The sequence below is a fragment of the Peromyscus eremicus genome, chromosome 4 (assembly GCF_949786415.1).
Source record: "Peromyscus eremicus chromosome 4, PerEre_H2_v1, whole genome shotgun sequence".
NCBI classification, from domain to species: Eukaryota; Metazoa; Chordata; class Mammalia; order Rodentia; family Cricetidae; genus Peromyscus; species Peromyscus eremicus.
The window spans coordinates 23,439,573-23,464,263 of NC_081419.1; the positions used below are offsets into that span (position 1 = coordinate 23,439,573).

Sequence of the window (24,691 nt, forward strand, 5' to 3'; positions counted from 1 at the left end):
CTTGCCTCAAAAGTACCAGAGACACAGATCAAATGTAAAGCAGCTTTCAGCCTGGCCTTCTCCGTCCCTGGAGAAATGCCAGTCAAATTTTAAAGGAGCAACAGGTGACAATCATTGACTGACTAGCATAACCAGTGTACCCTTCTTTTTCAGAGATCTCAACCCTCAATCATCAATACAGGCGTGCGTGCATGCGTGCATGCGTGCGTGCGTGTGTGTGTGTGTTGGGGGTGTAGCTATGCAAGTAGGCCAAAACTCTTTCTTACCTGACAGACCATATGAGTCCCCACACCTAACCCAACCAAGAAACTCCAACTCAATCAGCTCATTCTTCCATGATTTGTGGGCATCCAGAAATGATAAGAACGCTGGTCAGTGTTACTGCCTAGCGTCACACAAAACAGGAGGGCCATGAAAGCAAGGCGATGGCCTTCTGTGGTGGCTCTGTGGAGCACCCTCATCTGTGCCCCATTAGCCAACATTGTCACACTCCTAGAAGTAGGGGTCTGAAGCATCAGAGACAGCGAGTAGCTCCTTGCCCTGCAAACTCTCATGGACACAATGCACATTGTTTCAATGTATATAGCACTGTGTATTTGCTTTATTTACATAAAAACTTAATGAACTTGTGTACAGTGTCTGGATAGAAGTTTCAATACATATAAGCATCAGTGTATACTCTATTCCATTGGTTTCTCAATCAGTCTGCATGCCATCAAGCATTCTTTCAGATTTTTTCATTTAAAGTTCCACAAATTTTAGTTTTTATTGTTTTAGAACTCCCAGGTGCAGTGAACTGAATTGATTATACCCTTCATTTGCAGCCCTATGATACTGTATCTGGGGCACGACCCCTAGGTGGTTTTATTCCATATTTTCTTCTACTCTCACATCAATCTCCTGTGCACATACACTCTAACTGGTCTTCAAATCTCCGATCTATACATCTATTTGGTTTTCTGTGTGGTATTCAAAACAAATCAAAAAAATCGTTGTTTATAGTAATGTGTGCTTTAATGTATTCTATGTCATGTAAACAGTTTTATATTGAGAATCTCATGGGTTTTTTTCTGTGTTCATTCAATATTAGTGCAAAGATAACTGTTGTAGTGATCTATTAAGACCATTTCCTTCCTATTGTTACCCACTTGCCATTATGCATTTGTACAAAAATCTTATTTTCACCAGTCCCCCAGGCACAAACACCCAAGTTTTCGCTAACTCTTCCCGAATCTAAAATATTGTGATAAATCACACATAATTGTTTCCTTGGAACCTGTTAGATGTTCTCTCAGGGAACTGTACTCAGGAATTAAGACTGCTTGGGCATCTGCTATGTGCCACTGCCAGGCTCTATTGAATGACTGCAGAAACTCACACAAGTTTATCCTGTATTGCAGAAGGGATCCTATTTCTCCATAATCCAATCCAATCTAACATTCTACTTTTAATATTGTCAGAAATATGGCCACAAGAATGTTCCCTTGATGCTGCTTTCATTCCTGTTTCACTGACTGGTATTGCAATTGAGTGGAACTTGAATTGTTCATCTAGAGCCACTCAGATTCTGCATCTCAAGAACTGTTTATTCATGAGCTTTGACTACTATCTGTTGAGTGTCTTGTCTTCTTATTGTTTGAGAGAATGCATAATATATCATTGGTAACAATACTTTGTTAGGTTTAGACATTATCAATATCTCCTCTAAATGATGTGTGGAGTTTATTTTTACATTTAATATACATGCTTTTAAAACTGAATATTTTAAATGTTATAGTCACCATTTTTCATATACTTGATATCCTGCCCTATTCATGAGCTGCATTATGCCAAATAATTTCTACTCTAATTTTTTTAAAATTTAATTGTCAAGTTTTATGCTAGAAGTGTTTATAACTGCAAAACACTTCCTAATTATTATCATTTTTTCTTTATTTTTTTAAAGACCAGTTATAAGCCTGGATTACCTGATCAAATTGCATGACCACTAATGAATCTTAGGGGCTGGGGAAGTAATGGAATGGGTAATAGTGTTTTCCACAGGACCTTGGGTTCCAATACCCAAATCCCACAGGAAAATGCCTAGAAGAGTTAGAGACAAATGTATATGAGGAGAGCACTTCCAATCAACTAGGCCAAAACAAAACAGTGACAGAGGACAGACATCTAATGTCCTCTTCTGTCCTCCATGCAGGTGCATACAGGAGCAGGCATCTACACACACACACACACACACACACACACACACACACACACCACACACACACGTATGCACATGCTTACAATACACATGAGTGAAAGCACAGATGTGAACCCTCTCCCATATCCACACACTAAAAAAAAGAACCTCACTATTCTTACTATATATTGCTATTGCTTACCCAAAGTCTATAGTTTTATAAGCAGTAACCAAAGGGTCAGTTTGGTCATAACCTTGAAAAATTATAGAGGTTTTATCACACGGGTCATTCAATGATTATTAAATGATTTCATCTAGTTACAGTAATTTATATTGCTTATGTGAGATTTTCTATGGGCTGTTTCCCATTCATCAAGGATCTTATATCACTTTAGTCAAGTTTAATGAGCTAATAAGCACTATTAATAAATGCTTATTCGGTCAAGCACATGGTTCATTGTGATAGTAGTGACATGACTTAAGTATTTAAGTCATATTGGGTTATAGGCTTCATGGTGATTTCTTGGTTTTCAAATGTAAAATTGTGGTCCTCTTAACTGCTCCTTTCGCCAGGGTCTTACAGATGTAGTTGTACCAAGCATGTGACCCTGGCCTGCTTGAAACACACTTGTTTGCCTGTTCTTGATTTAAGCTGCATGAGGCCAAGAAGCAAGACCTGTCCTTTTCTTTCCTGCTGCTGTTGGTCCCAAGAGCTTTCACTGCCATTTAATAAATAGAACTTTTGAAACTTCTGCAAAGTTTTCTATCTCTAAATCCATGCTATGTCATCTACATTTTACCTTGTTCCTTATTTTTATCTTGTCTTTCCTTGTTATCATTTTTATTTGTCTCTATTTCTCTCTGTCCTATGTCTTTTTTCCATTAGGAAAAAAAAATTACTCATGTGACTAAGAGAAGGTGGCAGGAAAGACAAGTTGCTGGCTTCATCTAACATTCATAAAAGGCCCCAAACTTAGCCTTATTTTGAAATGAGGTTATACGCATTTCCCTTGTGATATACTGACAGGCTTGAAAGCAGAATTCATTCAGCATTCGACTTTAATTTTTAATTATGAACCTTGAAATTATGCCTCAGCTTTTCTGATGAATCCCGGGACCCTTTTCATTTGGGGAATTTCCTCCTCAAAGCAGTAAGTAGCCCTGGCTTGTCTGAAACTCCATGATGACTTAAAAATAGTTCTTTTGGATTATTTTTGTTCATTTGTTTTGTTTTGTTTTTCTAGTTCCTAGGGCTTACCTTTACAAAAGGCACCTGACAATGTGCTTATATATGAGTTCAGTATCTCATGTGTCTCTCCGTACATCTCACCACATTTAGATTTTCTCACTTTGCTCTCCCCTTCAGAAGGGCATGACAACACTTTGTGTGAATACGGACAGAAAATGAGCAGGAAAACAAACCTGAAAGAGGTAGCAATGTTCGCCTTTACTAGTGTCTGTATTCATCACAGGCTGGGTACTTAGACTGTGATTGTGTGTGTGTGTGTGTGTGTGTGTGTGTGTGTGTGTGTGCATGTGCACACGCACGGTGCTTATTATCATCAGCATGATTTTTTTTTTTCCGGATATGATACTAAAGTCCTCTCCAAAGTGAACTTAATTTTCCTTGGTGCTTTCTGCTCAGATTGTCAATAAATTAACACAAACCCAATCTCTTTCTCTTTCTGCCTCCCTCCTTCCCTCCCTCATTCCTTCCCTCCCTCCCTCCCTCCCTTCCTCCCTCCCTCTCTCTTCTTAGAACACTGAAAGAAATCTGTTGTATACTTACTGTCTCCTTGGCTCAACTTTTAGTACAGATACATTACAGAAGTTTAGAATATGAGAGAGAACACATAAGTTTTCAGTTCCTCTGGTCTGAGAGTCTGCAGGGTTTTATGGTAAATCATTCAGAGGCACTTGGATAAATCCCTCATTACTATTACAGCACAGACTCAAATCAACTCCAGAATAACCAAGTTGGGTAACAGCAGCAGGTGACCCAAAGAGAGTCTGAAATTGATGACATCATCCCACACATACTTTCCTCCATTTTTTCTTTTTGTTTTGATTTTGTTTTAGGTTTTTTTCTTTTTTCTTTTTTCTTTTGGCTTGTTGCTGTGTAAGTAAAGAACATGAGGAAGAGTGAAGAGCATAAAGCTTTGAGGTTAAGAGAGATGAACATGTTGTAGGCCCTAAATCGCTAGAATGCTGATGAGTATTTTAAGGGCCATTTCCATGTGCAGCCGAGCAGGTACATGCTGCTGTTACTATGTGCTGCCATCCGGTGTCCATTTGGTAGAATGTCAAGCTGATGTCTGTGGCAGGGGCTTTTCATTGTTTTAGTTTTACTTTGTTTCACCTTCTTCCATTTTTTCCACTTTATAACTCACAATTTGTTTTAGTAAGTTGTAAGAAGTATTCCACTTGCCTAAAATACCCTGGCAATTGCTCATATCAAAATCAGTTGTTCTGATGTGAATTTAGTTCTTCTGGCTTTGTAATTAAAGGATCTTTTAGTCTATCAGATATCATGTATTTTGTCTGTCAAACTGCAAAACATGTTTTTATTTCTTGTTTCTGGATCTATTTTCAGCACTAAAGACTAGCTGTAATTTCGAACTGAATACCTGGAAGTCTGTGAGGGGACTTGGAATCTTGCTCATTCCGGGGGGGTACTGACTCTTGACTCCCTAAGTTACATGTATTTTAAGAGAGAGAGAGAGAGAGAGAGAGAGAGAGAGAGAGAGAGAGAGAGAGAGAGAGAGAGAGAGAGAGAGAGAGAGAGAAGAAGGAGGAGGAGGAGGAGGAGGAGGAGGAGGGAAGGAAGGAAAGAAGAAAGGAAGGAAAGGAGAGAGGGAGGAGGGAGGGAGGGAGGGAGGGAGGAAGGAAGGAAGGAAGGAAGGAAGGAAGGAAGGAAGGAAGGAAGGAAGGAAGGCAGAGCAAGCGTGTCAGCAACAGTTAACCATTCTCTCAATGTCCCAATGTTAGGACGAATGTGGGGGCTTTAGCTGCCTCCCACTGGTGTAGGAACACACTTGCTCAGCAGGAGGTGGCACAGAACACTGGAACCAGCAAGACAGGCAGCTCCACTCCTAGGAGGAAGAGTTCTAATGCTTCTCTAAGAGCATGTCCTCTCCTCCTAACTCCTGCCATGAGGCTCTGCATAGAGCAGTCATAATAGGAGAGTATATGGCCATGCCCCAGAAATAGCTGATCCTTCAGAATGAGTGTAGGGTTCAGGGTCAAATCCTTCAATGTCTTCTGTATGACTGTGTGCCCTTAGGTAGGACACAGTCTCAGTAAGCTTCAGTTTTCTCCTCAGTTGCACTGGCTCCTCACCCACCTGCAAGGGTTGCTCAGAGAACTGGTGCCTTTCTATGTTTTAGGGTCTGTCTTCTAATCAGTGATAAAAATCCTAAAGGTCCATCCTACTTTACTTTACTTTTATCTTCTACTTACTATCTTTACTTTTCTAGTCTGCCGTGGGAATTGTTTGGCACAGAGTGTGTGTGAACAGACACTTGTGACTGGCTTAGTGGTTCAAGTACATGATGTGTGTAAAATACCAGGTGGCAAACTGTGCCCCAAGTTGGAGGCAAAGCAACAGCATAGCTCCCGTTATTGAAAGGTTTGAGATGAAGAGATGATCTAGCTGGGGATTGGTCAGACTACTAATCTTCTTTAAAAGAACTGGGTAAAGTAGTTAGTAAGACAGCCCAGATGGATGACTCATTCTCACAGATGACAAATGGTTTTGATAAATTGAGGAAGTCAGCCAAGGCTATTTAACTTACATTGATGATATTCTTAGTCAAGTTCACATTGCTTACATCTTTTAAAAATCCAGTGTAAGGTCATAGATTACATAGATTACAAGATGCATTTTCAGAGAAACTGGACTTGACCTTTAATGCTCATGTGGTATTAAGTAAGACCTCTAAACTCTCTGAGCCTAGTTTTCTATCTTAGTACATGGGGACATTAGTAGTTTCCTCGTTTTTGGCTTAAGAGTACAAACATTAGCCAGAAAATTAAACTTTTACTAGTTGCTCAAAATAATTATGTCACTGATATTTTTAAAAGAAACAGTGGGAGAAATTGAGGTGAAAAGAGGTCTTAAATTTATCTGCTGCATTTTATTATTTATTATGACAAGAAATGATTTTCAAGCTGTAGGACTCAGCTGTTGGGGCATCTTTCCTCTTCATTTGGATACAATAAAGATGATGTTTGAGACCAACGAAGCTAAGATATAATAGCCCCAGACATAGGTATTACAGATGGTCACATGACTAAGCTTCCCAGCTCTTCCTTCTCATGCATTAGCGTTTGTCCTTCCAGTTAACCTGGCAGAGATAGTTCAAAGCCCTAAGACAGAATGGTGACGTAACTGGAATTTCATGGACTTCCTGTGTAACCCGCTCCAGTTAGAAGTTTAAGGAACAGAAGAGTTTTTCCAGCAAGTTCTATAAATGATCAACATCTGAAACAGATTCAAACCAGAACCATTTCTCTAGGAACTTCTATAGATAGGAAGCAAATACGGTGCATGAGCATGCTGCCAGGAGATAGGAACTATAGTGAGAAGCACAGCAGGTGGATTAAATATGGGTCCGTCACCTGCTAGGATGGTTTGCACTCTGATCACACATGGTCAAAAGGACTGATAGAGATGGCCAGCCTTGACCAGTGGCTCAACGTTTCTCACTCTTCTTTTTGGAGTCATTTAATAAAGTGAACTGCTTAAAGGGAAGGCTATTACTGATTCAATTCACCTTAGTACTGTTGCTATCTATAAAAAGAAACTGACACTAATCCAGACAGAAAGTGTTGATTTTTCTCTTGCTTTCTGACTTTTTATGATTTGATTGAAGCACTGACTACCGATCTGAAGACAAGGGAGTCCAACAGCATGGTGTTGTATGATGAAATTTTGAATGTGTTTCTTGTGTGTATGTTTATTCTGTTCTTTTTTAATGCAATAGTTCAACATTAAGAAAACTGCAGGAGGCTGGAAAGATTGCTCAGTGGTTAGGAACACTGACAGCTCTTCCTGAGGACCCAAGTTTGGTTCTCAGCACTTTAGTGGCTCACACTGTCCTTAACTCCAGTTCCCTGGGATCTGACACCCCTTTCTGGTTCTGCAGGCACAAGTCATGTACACATACATACAGGCAGAACATGAATACACATAAAGATAAAAATAAATACCTTTTAAAAAGGAAAGCTTCAGGCATGTAATAGCAACCACATTCTTTTTGTCAACATTAGTCATACTAAATAAAAACTATCATCATAATTAAGGCTCTAGATTTTAAACGGAAAGTAGAAAAAAATCACACAAAATCTATGTACATGGAACACAAAAAATGTCATATTCATGCATTTTGTATGGTTTTCTATTTATCTTAATGAAAGCTTCTTTGTAAACTTTTTCTGCATTGCTTTTTGTAAAATCAATACAATTATGTTGAAATAAAGGTTAAACTAGAGAAAACAGTAACAATATAATTGAAGGGTAGAAACTTGTGCATCCCAGTCTTATTGATAGTTTTGCCATCTAAGAAATAAAACCTTTCACAGCACTAATACACACATACTCCAACTGCAGAAGCTTTCATGTGTTCAGTTGAAGAAACAAGGAAAACTAAGAAATAAATACAAAGGGAAGGAGAGAACTGTAATCTCACCATCTTATTTAACTATGGCTACAATGGAGACTTTTTTCCAGGCCAAAGTGATCATTGATTAAATAAACGTCCATTTAGCTCCTAGACTCTCCAGGACTCTGTGCTAGGCTCTGAAAATACCCAATAATGTTGAAATGATTTCTGTTGCCTGGGGCTTGTATTTTAATGAAGGCAATGAAAGTGAAAAATTTTGAAGTATTTTTTTTAATTCATCATGTTACATGTCATGAATGTACTTTGAGGGAAGCAATATTTGGACTTCTGATGGATGGAATTAATAATCAGAAGGGGCTGAGCTGAGGAAAATGGTCCTAGGTAAATTGCATAGCATGGAGCAAAGTATATATTATGGGCTACATTGAAATCTTCCCACATCAGTATTCTCAAACACAGGAGTCATTCTTCCAATGTACTATTCTATTATGAGCAATTTTCTTAAGCAATCTCTGTTTTTTGATGGTTTTTGTTTGTTTTGTTTTTATGCATTAGGAGCAGAATTATCAAGGAATGTGCAATTCATCTTAATGGGCAGAACCTCGAAAACCTGGACCTATTTCTTAGGGACAAATTTAAATTTGTGGGAATAAACATGCCTAGTCAAAAACTAGGTATAAATTTTTTGGAAATTTATGAAAAAATACATTGTTAAATTATACTCTAGAAGTGTGAGAGAATGTATTTATCATTGGTTCTTTAAATCCTTGGCAATTTCATGGGAAAGAGGAGAAAGCACACCACTGCTCCCATTTGTAGTTCTTTGACTGCTAGTGAGTATCAAAAGCATTTTTATTTAAAGAATGGCGTGTGAACTGGTCAGTCTTTTCAATTCTGAGACGTGCTACATCAATGAGAAAGAGCAGAGACGGAATGGCCTCCAACATATTTACTTTAATGCTCCAGTACTGTGAGGAGGCGCATGGGTAGATATACAAAATATGGTCACTGATTAGTTAAAGAGCATCTGGGAAGATTGACAAACTAAGAAACTTTTATTTATGTGCCAAAAATTTAAAATTCTAGAGTTTTTTTATTATTATATGAATTTTCTACTACTTAACAGATATAAATAAATAGAAGACTTTTAGGAAAACTCATTAAAAAACAGTCTGCACTCACAACGAATTCTCTGATATGGTTCATAAATGTTCTTTTCTCTTATGATGCATTTATCTATTTTTTCCCCTAAGGAAAAACTGGTCTACTTCCTGGATTGTTCTTTCTGGTCAAAAAATTGAATTTTACAAAGACTCCAAGCAGCAAGCTCTTCCAAACACGGTAGGTTGTTCTCTGGTTTTTTCAAATAGCATTGAATCCAAAGTGTGGTTTCATCAGCTATCACACTGAAGCCTCTGAGCTACCAACCTCTGAAAGCAGATGGAGGAAAGGACACAGAAGCCTCTTAATCAGATGAGGGGAAAATAGAACGTAGTGTCTGTTTTATTAAGTGCTGCATTTGGAGAAGATGCAGAAATGAGATGGATGGTGAGCGGCTATTTGGTAATGTGAAGGTAACACTTTAAATTAAGGTGCCATTTGTAAGTGCTTTATTCTTATTTATGAAATAATCACTAAATGCTGCTACTTTCCCAAATAATGTATTATAAAGCATGTTATAAAATGCATTAGTAATAAATGTTTAACGGATGAGACTATGGGAGGCTGCTTTAAAGAATATTATAAGACGTAAATCGTATTAAACCATGTATGTGCATCTTTAATACATGGATTTAAGTTGTTATCTTGCATTCTATAAAGTGCCTCACACATTAATAAATAATAATAAACTGTTTATAAATGGCACCTTAATATAGGGTGTTACCAATGAAAAAACACTCTAAGTTAACGAAGTGATTTTTTATCTTAACCTAACTATGACATTCACTATATCCAGCTAACTTTTCTGAATACTCCTTATGATGACACCTAATCAGCCTAATGCAATTTCTGTATCTTGTGGTTATTGCAAAGTAAGATTTGCAGAATTGCTTCACTGTACCTGAGGGAAGGAGGCACCACAGGCCGCAGAGATGTGGCAGTGACAGCAGGAGCTATTGGGAGTTACTTAATGGTGAAACCTGGACCTCAAAACCTCGCTGCCCAAACACAACAGCTACCATGCAGTGCAAGAAAGGGTGAGCAGATGGTCTGTCAGGCCCTGATTAGGAAGGACTCTAGGCCACAAGGAACTAACCTGCCATAGCCCATTGGTTTGATAGGTAGTAAAGAAAGTGGTGGCCTGGTGGGAGGGAACCATAATGAACTAATTTATATTTGGCAGATGATAAAATAATGGCAAGTTCTTTGCTCTACAGCCACTAGTTATGTTTGCTATATAATCCTCTTTAAATAGGAAATAGGAACTCTGGCTAAAAGATGTCTTTTAAAGAAGAAAAAAATAGTAAGAACAAAGAATCACATCTGGCTTGCTCCTCATCATTTCAATCACCTTTGTCTGCAAATGACTTACTGATTTTGGAGACTCAGTAAAGTCCAATTTACAAACTAATAATGAATAAATTAAAAATATCTTAGTCCTCTGCATTTTAATTTACTTCAAAAATTTGTCTTAGGGCTTTGTTTTGTTTTTCTTGTTGGCTACAGTAAGGTTGGGATAGTATTTGAAGGGACATAAAATACCACCTAAGGCTGGGCACAAAAGAACCCCCACCCCCTCGCAGGGCCTTGGTTCTTTTCTTTGAATGAGTTCTGTGGGGAAGGTAGGAAGTTGGAATGTGCCAGCCTGCCTGGGCATGATGCTAAGAAGATGATCCTTGTCCTGCTGAGGGAGAAGAATCCCATTGGAGCTGAGTCAGATGGAGATAATGGGATGGATTAATTCCATATTATAGCATTTATTTCATTATTTTTAATCTCCTCATACCAGGAGATACAATTTTCTCAGCTGTTTAATTGTATAAAGGGGAAAGAAAACTCTCTTATCCATCGCAGGCAAACCTTGCAGGTTAGCTCACTAATTGTATGTCACCAACTCAACCTTCAGAATTGTGACAAAGTGACAATGGATTTGACTTGTAGGAGGAACTCATTGACTTCCTGTTTTGTTTTGTTTTTTGGCAGTCCTTATTTATTACTTCTGGCCCCATTTTCAGTGCTTTCTGTTTCTCCCAGGCACCCGTTGTCTTCAAAGCAAATTCTGGGTAGGAGCTAACTGTTCTGTGGTAAAGGGAAAGAGAATTACAGATCTCTGTTTGTACCGCATGAATTGTCTTGCTAGTCAACTTGGATTCATTTCTAACTGAGTATTAAAGGCCTAGTGGGATAGCTGCATTTATCAACTCCAGCCTTAGAGAAATGATACAGTCATTGCCAGGCCTTGATTAAAGATGCTGTGGTTTTACTCGGGAAGAGATTCATGCTCAAATTTCTAAATTTTCCTTACACCCTTTAGCAGAGCCCGGGTGTTCACTCTGCTCCCAAGGAGAGGCTTTTCCTCCACTAGGCCTGGAGAAGCTGTCGTAAGTGCAGACTGTGGTCTAAAGAGAAAACTGCATCGTAAGCTTTCTGAGCCATCTTCGAATGTTATGAGTGACGAGACAAAGTTTAGGGTAGCTCAGAGCACGCTAAAGTAACACCCAGAGGACCAGTAATCTTGCCACTAAGTAGCTGACAAAATTACTCAACTTCTTTGAGATGGGAATTCTCACAGAAGGACATGGTAGTTTTGTCAACAAAAATGGTAAAGAATGAAAATAATGAAGTAGAACCAAAGAGTCACAACAGCTATAATTATTAATCACCTGCTCTCATATTTGCCAATAACATGCTTAAATATTTGAGGCTGAAGATGTGGCTCTGTGGTTAAGAGTATTTTCTGCTCTCTCACAGGACCCAGGTTCAGTTCCCAGTAACCATAAGGCAACTCACAACCATCTGTAATTCTAATTTCAGAGAGTCTAATGCCCCTGTTCTTCACTGTGACACCAGGCACACATATGATTCACATACATGCAGGCAAAAGACTCTTATATATAAATTAAAAGTAAATAAGTATTTAAAAAATAATTTATTATGTAAACACTTTATATCATATATAATACTGACAGCAGTATAGTCAAGACATTATTGTATCATATTAATTTTTTATGAGTTGTTTCACACATTTATATATATATATATATATATATATATATATATATATATATATATATATATATATATAGAGAGAGAGAGAGAGAGAGAGAGAGAGAGAGAGAGAGAGAGGCAGGTTCTCACTGTGTAACCCTGGAGTGCCTGGACCATCTTACTACATGGACCAGGCTATCTTGAACTTACAGAGACCAATCTGCCTCTGCCTCCCAAGTGCTGGTTGTACCACCATGCCTGTCTGTCAAACTTGTACAAATTTAAAAAAAATAGTGTTACACAAGGCTTTTATAAAGAGATAATAATCTGTATCCAAAGGCAGCAAGAGATATCTATTCAAATGAAGCAGCAGTTCATCTGGGACTCACTTATACCTTCCTAAATACCCAAGAGTGTTTCCAGACCCCATGTTCTTCTGTGGATTCTCATTACTGCTATTTGATGTAGCATCTCACATAATGCTGTGACTGATTGCATAGCCCACATCTGACAAATCTTTTTCTCACTGGGGTGTTTTCAATGTCTGTCTTTCCCCAACTTAGAGCCGTTAGAACAGTGTGCCACTGGTGGCACATCTCAAACAACAAACACTAAGTTCTCATGATTTTGGAGTCTGCCAACTCCAAGATACAGGCACTGGTAGATCTAGTGTTCAGTGAAAATGCCCTTTCCCTGTGAGTCCCATCTCCTTGTAATCCCACGAATAGCAAGAAGAACATTAAGGCTTTGTCCTTCATAGCAGATCCCACCCCCAAACCCAGCTTCCAACAGCATGGCAAGGGTTTAGGATTCAGTGTACGAACATGTTGATGCCACAACAACATCCTAGTGACACTTTTATCCTGAAAACATGCACAGGATCATGTAGTTTTGGGTCCTCAGTCCTCCTTTTAAAGGAAGTGGAGGACTTTTATCCCTTTCAGTGTTTGAATCAGAAGGTCAAACAGTAACTGATCATCTAGTGTCAGGATTTCCTAACAGGACACTATAAAATGCCGCCATCTAAACACCTAGGAGGGAACCAGTGCAGAACTAAAGTCGGTCTCTACAGAGAAAGAAGGAGGTTTGCTATCTACCTGCATCCTGTTCCTGCTTACGCACCTCACCTCAGACCAGAGCGTGGACAGTGCTGGATGCTGCGCTTACTATGGTCCTGAATACAGTCTACAAGTTTTCCATGTTTTCAGATGTAGCCCCCTTTATAGTCTCTCATTTTTATTCTAAGTCTCAGCCAAAGTATGTTAAAGTGTCTTACTGTATTCTCCAAATGTCTTAACAGTCTTCTCTCTTTTTTTTTCCCTGTATTTTTGTCTTTTTGAGCTGAGTTGGGAGTACTTTTTCTCTGTGTGTCTTTCAGTTCTTTAGTTAAGTCTCTTCATGTGATAAACATTTTTTCTCTAATTTTAAATAGTATAATTTTTCACTTCTAGGAGTTTGTTTCTTTTAATTTATTCTATCAGCTGGCATTGCTACTTGTTTCCCACAGGTATTTTCCAGACGACGATTTAATTTTGGTAAAACCAGGAGGAATAGTTGTTTTATGACTGTTCTTGTGATTCTAACATCAGTGGTCCAGGGCCTCACTGTATTCATGTGTTTTTGCTGCCTGTCACTCATGCTCCTCGGGTTCCTGATTGTCATTGCTCATCTTTGGCTGTGCACTAATCATTAAGATTGAAATATGACCATGTGGGGTGGGGGTGGGGGAGGTCCCTGTGGCTTGGAATAAATGTGTCCTACTTACTGGAGTGTTTGTATTTTCAAAAGGGGTGTGAGACAGTGACTTCTTGTCTCAGATGGTGGTATTAGAGTCTCTTTGAAATGTATCTGAAATGGCAGAAGTACAGAAACACTAACTTCTTGGAGACAAGGTGCTTCTCTGCTCCTTTAACATTTTAGCCTACCCAACACCTCCTTTCAGTGTCCTTTTGGAATCAGAGAAATAAAACAGTTTCAACACCAGTATTTGTTTATCTTTCCATAAGATCTTAGGCAGGACCTTGTTCTATTACATTGTAAGGTGGAACAAAGCTCCAATGTGTAGTATAAATAAACGACCTCAGAACAACATGAAGTTAGGTTGCTTTGAGACTCAGTTTTCCTGTCTATTTTAGAGCCCCACCCCACACATACAAATAAAAACTTCAGCATGGCTTTCTCCTCTGTCATTTCAGACTTTCAATTCTGAAGTAATCTTTAAAAGATATGTTTTTTACCCAAAATTTTTCATTGTTTTCAGTGGGAGAGTTGATCCAAATAACATCTCTACTCATTATAATCTACTTCACTTTAATGTGAGTATGCATTCAGTTAATCAGGTTTGTGCTATTTATATCAGCCTTGGTGGGAAAAGACTTCATCGGAATATGTATTGAAATCCCACAATGAACAGCTTGCTCGTTAAGGCTGCATATAAGACATAGATATACAACCAAGATAGAGACGTTGCCTTAACAGATCTCTGCCAATAACGATGAGATGAAATAGGAAACAGAATAGATGTTTGTTTTTGTTTTTCTTCCTGTCTTTTTATTTTCTCCTTCAGGACTTAAAGAAGGGAGTGCTCACATCTGTGAAGGATTTGAATTGGGCCTTAAGAGATACTTGTCACTTCTGCATGTGGAGATTGGCAGGCAGAAAACACTGGGCAATGAAAAACATGAACAATGACTAAGAATGGATAGAATATGAGAACTAAAATATAAATGGTTTCTTTGGTCCAGTTGAAATACAGGATAAAATAAGCCTTAAGGAGAGGCTGTGAGTTTATGAATGTGCTACCAGGGCAGGGCTCTTCAATGTGATACTGATATATAATTCAGGCATCTGCATTGCAGAATAATCTAAATGGCTTTTACTGAGAATGAGTATGACACATGTGGTGTTTCTGGAAGGAGCTGAACTTAGAGAGGGACCCAAACAAGAGAGAAACTGATTTTCTTGGGATCATCAGTTACCCTCAATACAGGACCAGAATCTTTGCTTCCCAGTAGATGCACGCACAGTAATTGTCACATCTCCTGCTGTCAGTTGGGTTTTCCTCTGAGGTGTTGACTCAAACAAACTCTATTTTTTGGGTGCAGCTATATATTTTTTTGCCTGGACAATTTCAGTTGACTCTTGTATCCCATTTCCAAGTAACACCTAGGCACTTGCTGTGTTTTGTGGCTTTAGAGTTTCTGTTTGATGTGTGTGAAGATAACCAATAGCATCTATGGGACACTACAGATGCACATGCTTGATTAATCAAAACCTGTGGATGGATGGCCTTGTGAAGTGGACTTTTCACAATGTGTTTATTCTTTCACAGTTTCCACATACCTATAACGTACTTTGATCATGATTCCACCATCATGGTCTCTCACCCCCTTCTCTCTCCCATTGATTCTATTATAGAATATAATAACCCCAATAAGGCCTTCTTACACTTTTGTGTCATTTTCCTTATGTGACCAACTGTGCTTAATTGTGGTTGCCTACATGAGTATGAGTGGGGGTTACTTACTTGAATAAGGGCAATGCACCAGTGGCTACACCACTAAGAATTTGACTCCTTCTCTTAGTAACCATTAAATGTCTAGATCTCTTAGGGAGAGGTAGAGTCATATGAGCCTCTCCTCAGGTGAGGATTTCGGAAAAGGACTCCTGGTTTCTCCAGAAATAAGACCAACAACTGACAAATGTCAGAACAACTTTTTTTAAATGTAGAGACCCCAGCTCACTTATTTATTCTATGAATAATCAATAAGTCCTACCAGGCATCACATGATCATTTTAATCAAAGAGAAATCCAAATGAATAATATATGACCCTTGCTCTCACGGTGTTGTGATATGGTAGAGCTGACAGAACCATAAATAAGCTTATTATAATAAACTATGACTGTGATATAACTGTAAGAAAGCCAGCAACAGACCAGGGCTTCCCAGGTATACAGGAACGTAAAATAGGCATACAAATCAAACATTTACTGATAATAAATCAGAGAAATTTATTTTGTCACAATTTTTCGGTATGCATATAATTTTACTGTTTATTAAAATGGAAGCAAATTTACATAATAAGATGTATGTGCTTATTTTTTTCAACATAAAGAACTAAATCTTTGCTGAGCATTTGATACTATAGGACCTAGAGCATTTTGTCAGAGTTGATTGATGCTTTGATTCTGTAATCATCAATTCTGAGAATGCTAGTTTGTATAAATAGGTAGTTCAAAATAGCAGGAGTACTATTTAGAGACATTTTAGAAATAGGTAGAAATTTTGCTCCACTCTTATGGCCAAAATCCATTTGGTAATTTTTTTAAGTGGAATTCAAATAAGCAAATAAAATGTTAAATTTTACGAAAATCAAACACTGAACAAAAAAGGCAGCTCAAGGGTATGTTAATTTTACACTGACATTCTGAAGAACGATGACGGGAAAGTACAGATAGTCTGTTTTCATAAATCCCCCCACTGTACTTCTGTGAGGACAGAACCTTCAGTATGTACAGTGAGGACACTACCACTCATCACACAGTCTCAAATGTGAGCTGAGGTCTCTCAGGCAGCCTTTGCTGGCTCTGAGGATACAAACACATGTGCAATGCAAAGTGTTTGTGCATGCTCCAAGCTCAGAAGCAAGGCTGAAGTGAAGTCCTGTGACACAGCACAGGCAAGCATTGCCAGACACATCTTCTTTGCAATTTTATTTTGAAATAACCTTTTCTCCTTGCATATCCAGAAGAAAAAGTAGCCAATTTTCATGACCCTTGTGCCTTAGGGTTTCTATTGCTGTGAAGAGTCACCATGACCATGGCAACTCTTACAAAGAAAACATTTAATTGAGGTGGCAGCTTACAGTTTCAGAGGTTTAGTCCATTATCATCATAGTGAGGAGCATGGTAGCATGAAGGGAGACATGTGCTGGCTACATCCAGATCAGAAGGCAATAGGAAAGACCCTGACACTGAGTGAAGCTTAAGCATAGGAAAGCTCAAAGTCCACCCCTACAGTGACGCACTTCCTCCAACAAGGCTATACCTTCTCCAACAATACCACACCTCCTAATAGCGCCACTCCCTATGAGCATATGAAGGCCAGTGACATTTAAACTACCACACTCCACAATCAGTTACCTGGCCATTTAAGAAGCCCAGCTCTAAAACCATAGGTTTATGTGGATTTTTGCATAGCAACTGGCCCCATAGGCTTATATTTTTTAATGTTTTGTCATTAGGGTGTGTTGCTGCTTGAGAGGGATTAGGAGGTGTGGCCTTGCTGGAAGAAGTGCGTCACTTGGGGTGGGCTTTGGGCCTTCAGAAACCCAAAACAAGCCCAAAGCTTTCTGCCGCTTTCGGATCTGTATGGAGAACTCTCAACTTATCCAGTACCACCTTGGCCTGCCTACTACCATTCTCCCTGGCATGATGACAACGGACTAAATCTCTGAAACTGAAAGCAAGCCCCAATTAAACAGTTTCCTTCATAAGAGTTGCCGAGGTCATTGTGTCTCTTTGCAGCCATTGGACACTGACTAAGACAGTTTGGTATATATAGTCCTTTCTCAGAGATGATGGCCTTGCAAGTTAATGCTCATTCTATGTATCTCCTCATTTGATCATTCTACAAGCAATATTCTGCAAGCTCAACTTTGTACCTTTGTGTCAAATGTTCTGAAAAGTACAGAAGTGAAGCAGCCATGCTGGGTACACAGGACAGCAGTATACTCTCCCCAGAAGCCAGAGACAAGAGCATCACAAATTGAAACCTTGCCTGGGGTGCAAACCTTGCTCAACTTAGCATGTTTTTGTGTGTGTGTGTGTGTGGTTTTTTTGTTTGTTTGTTTTTGTTTTTGTTCTGCTGGCAATGTAGTTCAGTGGTACAGAATTTGATTTCTATGCTCAAGGTCCTAAATTCTACCCCAATTGCTAAAAGGAAGGAAGAAGAGGTGGGAGAGTAGGAGGAAAAAGAGGAGGAGGAGGAGGAGGAAAGGAAGAATCAACTCATGATCTTCCTGCCTCTGCTTCTTCAGCATAACTTTTTTTTTGTGTGTGTGTTTTCTTTTTTTTTTTTTAATTTTTATTTTGCAATACAATTCAGTTCTACATATCAGCCACAGATTCCCTTGTTCTCCCCCCTTCCGCCCCCCCTCACCTTCCCCCCAGCCCGCCCCCCATTCCAATCTCCTCCAGGGCAAAGCCTTCCCCACAGACTGAGATCAACCTGGTGGACTCAGTCCAGGTAGGTCCAGTCCCTTCCTCCCAGGCCGAGCCAAGGGACCCTGCATAGGCCCCAGGTTTCAAACAGCCGACTCATGCAATGAGCACAGGACCCGGTCCCACTGCCTGGATGCCTCCCAAACAGATCAGGCCAATCAACTGTCTCACCCACTCAGAGGGCCTAATCCAGTTGGTGACCCCTCAGCCATTGGTTCATATTTCATGTGTTTCCGTTTGTTTGGCTATTTGTCTCTGTGCTTTATCGGACCTTGGTCTCAACAATTCTTGCTCATATAAACCCTCCTCATTCTCACTAATTGGACTCCCAGAGATCCACCTGGGGCCTAGTCATGGATCTCTGCATCCAGATCCCTCAGTAGTTGGATGAGGTTTCTAGCACGACAATTAGGGTGTTTGGCCATCCCATCACCAGAGTAGGTCAGTTCGGACTGTCTCTCGACCATTGCCAGCAGTCTGTTGTGGGGGTATCTTTGTGGATTTCTGTGGGCCTCTCTAGCACTTTGTTTCTTCCTATTCTCATGTGGTCTTCAAGACACCTTATGCTGGAGAGGATGTGGAGCTAGGGGAACTCTCCTCCACTGCTGGTGGGAATGCAAGCTTGTACAACCACTTTGGAAATCAATATGGCGATTTCTTAGAAAATTGGGAATCCATCTCCCCCAAGATCCAGCTATACCACTCTTGGGCATATACCCAAGGAATGCTCAACCACACCACAAGAGCACTTGTTCAGCTATGTTCATATCAGCATTGTTTGTAATAGCCAGAACATGGAAACAACCTAGATGCCCTTCAACTGAAGAATGGATAAACAAAATGTGGTACATATACACAATGGAATACTACTCAGCAGAGAAAAACAATGACATCATGAGGTTTGCAGACAAATGGATGGATCTAGAAAAAATCATTCTGAGTGAGGTATCCCAGACTCAGAAAGACAAACATGGTATGTACTCACTCATAACAGGATACTAGATGTGGAACAAGGATGACTGGACTGCTACTCACATCACCAGGCAGGCTACCTGGAAAACAGGACCCCAAGAAAGACACAGGGATCCCCCAATGACAGAGAAATGGAATGAGATCTACATGAACAGCCTGGACATGAGTGGGGGTAGTGAAGGGCGAGGGTCGAGGGAAAGAGAGCTTGGGTGAGTGGGAGATCCCAGCTGGATCTTCAGCATATCTTATCAGCAGACACCACAAGAAAAATGATATGTAACCGTTGCCTTGCTTGCTGACCTTGACCTTGATATCCTCCCTATGCTAATTCCCTGCCGGGTTCCACCCTCCTGAATGCTTAAGGGAAATTCCTTGTCTGTGTATCCTGCATAATGGGCGTTAACACCTAAGATGCAAGCTTGTAAAACATCGGTAGAGAACCGGGGCTCTCCCATTGTGCTGTAAGCCTGTATTTAAGACCTCCTCCCTCCTTCAATAAACAGCATTCGACATTAAATAAAAAAAGAAAAGAAAAATGATATGATTCTACACATAAAAGACCCTAAAACTCCCCAAACCTTAATAGCTGATAAATATATTCAGCAAAGTAGTAGGATAAAAAGTTAACACATAAAAATCAGTAATCTTCCTATATACACAGGACAAGTATACCAAGAAAGAAATTGGAGAAACAATTCCATCCACAATGGCCTAGAAATACATATCTTGAAATAAATCTAACCAAGGAAGTGAAAGACTTGTATCAGAAAGGCACCAGAAGATGGAAGGAAGGACCTTTCATGCTCATGGATTTGTATGAGTAATATTGTGAAAATGGTCAAAAGCAATCTACAGAATCACAATATTCATAAAAATCCCAATGATATTCTTTACATAAATTGAAAAAAATCCTTAATTTCATGTGGAAACATGCACAGAACAATAAATAAAACAAAACAAAAATCTCCAGAATAACCAACATAATCCTAAACAATAAAAGCACTATGGAGATACAACCACTCTGATTTTATACTGCTTTATACCAAAGTGATATAGTAAGAAAAATAGCATGATACTTGGCATAAAAACAGAAACATGGGGGCTAGAGAGATGGCTAAGAGTTTAAGAGCACTGACTGCTCTTCCAGACGTCCTGAGTTCAATTCCCAGCAACCACATGGTGGCTCACAACCATCTGTATGAGATCTGGTGCCCTCTTCTGGCCTGCAGTCATACATACTGTATACATAATAAATAAATAAATCTTTAAAAAGAAAAAAAAATCAGAAATATTGAACAATGGAACAGAACTGAGGACCCACATCTAACTCCACACTCCTACAGCCCCCCCACCCTCTTTTCAAAGAGGCAAGAAAATACACAGTGGAGAAAAATAGCATTTTCAATAAAAGGTGCTGATCAAACTGGATAGCTGGGTATGGAAGAAGGAAACTAGATCCTTAACTGTCACCATACACAAAATCCCAGATGTATCAAGGACCTCGGCGTAAAGCCTGACACTCTCAATCAGACAATGGAGGAATTACTAATACAGTGGAACTTATAACAAGGGAACAGACAATATCCAGGTAGCATAGGCATTAACACCAACAATTGACAAATGGGACCCATGGAAGTAAAATGCTTTTTTTCTACAGCAAAATACACCATCATTCAAGTGAAGAGACAGCCTACAGAGTGGGCAACTATCTTTCCCAGCCATACATCTGACACAGGATTAATATCCAGAATATACAAAGAACTCAACAGAAAAAAACTAAACATAAAAATAAATAAATAAAGGTCCAGATAAATTGGGGCAAGGAACTCAACAGAGACTTTTCAAACGATGAAACATTACTGGCTAAGAAACACTTTTAGCATATTTGGCATCTTTAGCCATCAGAGAAATGCAAATTAAAACTACTTTGAGAGTTCATCTTAGCATAATCAGAATGGTTAAAGTCAAAAAGCATACAAACAAACAAACAACAACAATAGCTAAAGTACAAATGCTGGCATGGAGATGAGAATGAAGGGAATGTATTCATGATCATTGGGAGTACAAACCAGTGCATTCACTATGGAAATTGTTGTGGAGATTCCTCAAAAAGCTGAAAATAGATAGATCACATGATTAAGTTATACCAGTGTCTTACACACGTTTTTTGTTGCTGTGAAGAGACACCATGACCATGGCAACTCTCATAAAGAAAACATTTCAATGGGGTGGCTCACTTACAGTTTTAGAGGTTGAATCGATTATCAACATAAAGCGGGGCATGGTAGCATGCAGGCAGACATGGTGCAGGCACCAAGAATACTACATCTTGCAGGCAATAGGAAGTTGACTGACTGACACACTGAGGGAAGCTTGAGCAAAAGAGATCTCAAAGCCCACCCCCACAGTGACACACTTCCTCCAAAGAGGTCACACTTCCTAATAGGGACACTCCCTTTGGGGGCCATTTTCTTTCAAACATTCTGCTCCCTGACCCTCAAAGGCTTATAGCCATGTCAAAATGAAAAAAAAAAAAGTATTCACTCTAACTTCAAAAATCCCCGTAATCTATAACAGTCTCAAACTTGTTTCAAAGTCCAAAGTCTCTTCTGAGAAGCATGGCAATCTCTCAATTGTTACCCTCTGTAAAAATCAAAACCAAAAAGCAGATCACATACTTCTAATATATAATGGCACAGGATATATATTACCATTCCAAAACATAAGAAAGGGAGCATAGCAAGGAAATACTGGGCCAAAGCAAGACCAAAAACCAGCAGGGCAAACTCTAAACTCTGCATCTCTATGTCTGATATCAAAACACTCGACACATCTCCAACTCCATTCAGCTTTGTTGACTGCAACACACTTCTTTCTCTTGGGCTGAGTCCACTCCCTATTAGCAGCTCTTCTTGGCAGATATCCCAAGACTAACATCTCTAACATCTTGGGTTCTTTAAGGCAATCCAGGCTTCAACTTCACAGCTTCACACAATGACCTTTCTACTAGGCTTCCATTCAGGGACACCTCTCACACATGCCTGTCCTCAGTGGCTTTATTCCATAACTCCTTTCTTCTACCCTTAACTTTAAAGCCAGAACCATGTGGCTAAAGCTGACAAGTTCTGCTGCTTGCTGGGGCTAGAACATGGCTCCCTCATTCAGTTACATCTTCATCAACTTTCTGTCTTTCACAGCTTGGCTGTCCTGAAACTTGCTCTGTAGACCAGGCTGGCCTCAAACTTGAGAGATCTGCCAGCCTCTGCCTTCCCAGTACTGGGATTAAAGGTGTGCCCCACCAGACCACATGTGGCTCTAAGCTTTTCTTTAGTTTCTTTTCACAAATTGGAAATTTAGCTGGGTGGGATCTTGCTCTGAGGTTACCACTCCCTTTATTCCATTTCTTAATCTGTTTATCCCCTTCAACACAGAATTTAGCTTTAATCCACTTCCTGGTACTCTTTTTTTCTCCTCAGCATTTACTTTTTGTAATTTACCCTGCTCGGCTTGCTCCTTTTCATTATAAATCTTCATTATGGTTATCATTAATATCCAAAGGACAGAGACTATACTAGACTGTTTTGAGATCCCTTCTGCTAATGGAATTAATCCAAAACTTTTCATACTAGCCTTCGGTAGACTCTTCAAACAAGGAAAAAAGGCAGTCACTTCCTTCACCAAAACATCACAAGAATGATTTCTAGGCAGCATACTAAATCTCTTCTCTGAAACCTCTTGAGCCAGCTCCCAACATTTTAAATCATTGTCTAACATGTTCCTACTAGTATTCTCTATTAAACAGTGCTTACAGCATTTCATTGCTGTCCTAACCCAAAGTACCAAAATCCATATTTCTCCAAATGAAAGCATGGTCAGGCCATTTACAGCAATATCCCACTCCCAGTACCAACTTCTGTCTTAGTTAGATTTTATTGCTGTGAAGAGACACCATGACCAGGGCAACTCTTATAAAGAAAACATTTAATTGGGGTGACTCTGTTACGGTTTCAGAGGTTTAGTCCATTATCAAAGTGAAGGGGAATATGGCAGTGTGCAGGCAGACATGGTGCTGGAGCTGAGAGTGCTACATCTTGCAGGCAACAGAAAGTTGACTGACACACTGAGAGAAGCTTGAGGAAAAGAGATCTCAAAGCCCACTCCCACAGTGACACACTTCCTCCAACAAGGCCACACCTCCTAACAGTGCTACTCCCTTTGGGGGCCATTTTCTTTCAAACCACCAAAACCAGTTCTTGGGCATATACACAAAATTTACATCTTACTACAGAGATAATTGTTTATCTATGTTTGTTGTTGCTCTAATGCCAGGAAATAGAAACAGCCTACGTGTCTACCAGCTGATGAATTTATAATGAAAATGTGGTACATTTACACAATGCAATAATATTCACCTGTTGAGAAAGAGTAATCATTCTGAGTGAGGTGATCTAGACCGTAAGGAGCAAACAAGTATATTTTTTTTCTCTCATATATGGATGTGATCATTGATCTTTAGAAATGTGTATTTCATTTTGACCACCCATAAATGTTAGGAAACTAGTAAGGGATCATAGTGGATGAGGAAATCTTTCAAAGGAAGAGAGAGAGAGTGATATAAAGGGGGCAAGAATGATAATTAAACTAAAAGGATTAAATGGGGTAGGGGATGGGAGGGAATATGGAGAGGGGTAACTGATACTAAAGGCCAATTGAAAATGTCATATGGACACTTACTATTGTAGAAGCTTTCTAAAATATATATATGTATACACATGTAAAATAGTTTAAATGGGGTTTCTTTATAAAGGGGGTGGGGGCAAGACCACAACTACATACTACATGCTAGCAAATAAAAACCTCAGTATTAGAAATGGGTTATCTCTCAGCCGGGCAGTGGTGGCGCACGCCTTTAATCCCAGCACTCGGGAGGCAGAGCCAGGCAGATCTCTGTGAGTTCGAGGCCAGCCTGGGCTACCAAGTGAGTTCCAGGAAAGGCACAAAGCTACACAGAGAAACCCTGTCTCAAAAAACCAAAAAAAAAAAAAAAAGAAAAAAAAGAAATGGGTTATCTCTTTTAGAGTTGATGGCCAGTTGGGGTCTCATAAAAAACAAACATTACTGGCTATTTCTATTGCTTTTGCTCACCCTCCAGAAGTTGACAATAAGGCCCTATTGTTGAAGCAACCTCATTCATGAATCATAACACATGGAGAAATCAAGTTGGCACTGACCCAGGAGCTTCATCCCTGCTATCTAGTTTGATAGTGCTAGAAGATGCAATATGCTATACAGGAGGATAAAATTAATCATCAGTCTTACCCAGCTGTAAATCCAGTGAGTGAGCTAAGAAAATGACTCCACTGGTACAGTAGTGGCACAAATATTATGGACATAATCAAACACTTTCTAATTGGATTTAAGGTCAGCTTCACAAGATGAAACCCATACCTGCCATAGGTACTGGAGCCAAGAATTTGAGGTTAGATACGTCATAGCCTTTGGGTAGAACCTACCACCATTATTCTACTAATAGGACATAGTATG

At 39.4% G+C, this 24,691-nt stretch overlaps 1 long non-coding RNA gene across 1 annotated transcript in view; it reads left to right on the top strand.

Annotated features, from left to right (window-relative positions):
* The window catches only part of LOC131908053 (uncharacterized), a 41,563-nt gene that overhangs the window by 1,066 nt on the left and 15,806 nt on the right, over positions 1-24,691 (top strand). The window contains exon 2 of the long non-coding RNA XR_009378529.1: positions 9,057-9,144. This is a non-coding gene — a long non-coding RNA (uncharacterized LOC131908053). The remainder of the gene's footprint in view (positions 1-9,056; positions 9,145-24,691) is intronic.